Consider the following 1036-nt stretch of genomic DNA (forward strand, 5'->3'; position numbering starts at 1 on the left):
AACTACTTTGCCTTGGTCTTTCACCAGACCAAGGGAAACAACATGCCAGGTAGGGCACAGAATGAACAGGGTGGGAATGACATCATTCCCACCATTGCCATAGAACTGATGTATGATCAATTAAAGAAATTAGATGTATATAAATCAGCAGGACCAGATGAACTCCACCCAAGAGTGCTGCAAGAGTTGGCCAAAGTAATTGCAGAGCCCCTGGCAAAGGTCTTTCAAAAATCATGGGCCTCTGGAGAAATCCCAGAGGACTGGAAGAGGGCCAATGTTGTGCCCATCTTCAAGAAGGGGAAGTGTGAAGACCTGGGAAACTACAAGCCAATTAGCTTAACTTCTATTCCAGGGAAAATCCTAGAAACATTCATCAAAGAGGCTATATGTGACAAACTTGCAGAAGGCATGATACTGAATGACAGCCAGCATGGCTTCATCGTGGGTAGGTCTTGTCTGACCAACCTCATTTCTTTCTATGATCAGGTGACTCATCACCTGGATGAGAGAAAAGCGGTTGACATATACCTCGACTTCCAGAAAGCCTTTGACCTGGTATCCCACAAGGTACTGATCAGAAACCTGGAGGATATCGGGCTCAACTGTGGGACCATCAAGTGGGTGCGAAACTGGTTGTGGGCTAGGACGCAGAGAGTCCAAATGAATGGATGGGTGTCGTCCTGGTGAGATGTGGGCAGCAGCATACCCCAGGGGTCGGTACTTGGCCCAGTGCTGTTCAATATCTTCATCAATGACCTGGATGAGGGGGTGAAAAGCCTATTGGCCAAGTTTGCAGAGGACACCAAGATATGGGGTTGTGCAGACACACCCACAGATAGGCTGCAGATACAAGCAGATCTAGACAGGCTGGCATGTTGGGCAGAATGTAACCAGATGAGATTCAATGTAGAGAAATACAAAGTGCTGCATCTGGGAAGGAAGAACCCCCAGCACACCTACAGGCTGGGCATTGCTAACCTGATCAGCACTACAAATGAAAGGGATCTGGGGGTAACAACAGACCCCAGCATGAATG

This window comes from Gavialis gangeticus, unplaced genomic scaffold (genome assembly GCF_001723915.1).
Source record: "Gavialis gangeticus isolate Ggan-Ray unplaced genomic scaffold, GavGan_comp1, whole genome shotgun sequence".
NCBI classification, from domain to species: Eukaryota; Metazoa; Chordata; order Crocodylia; family Gavialidae; genus Gavialis; species Gavialis gangeticus.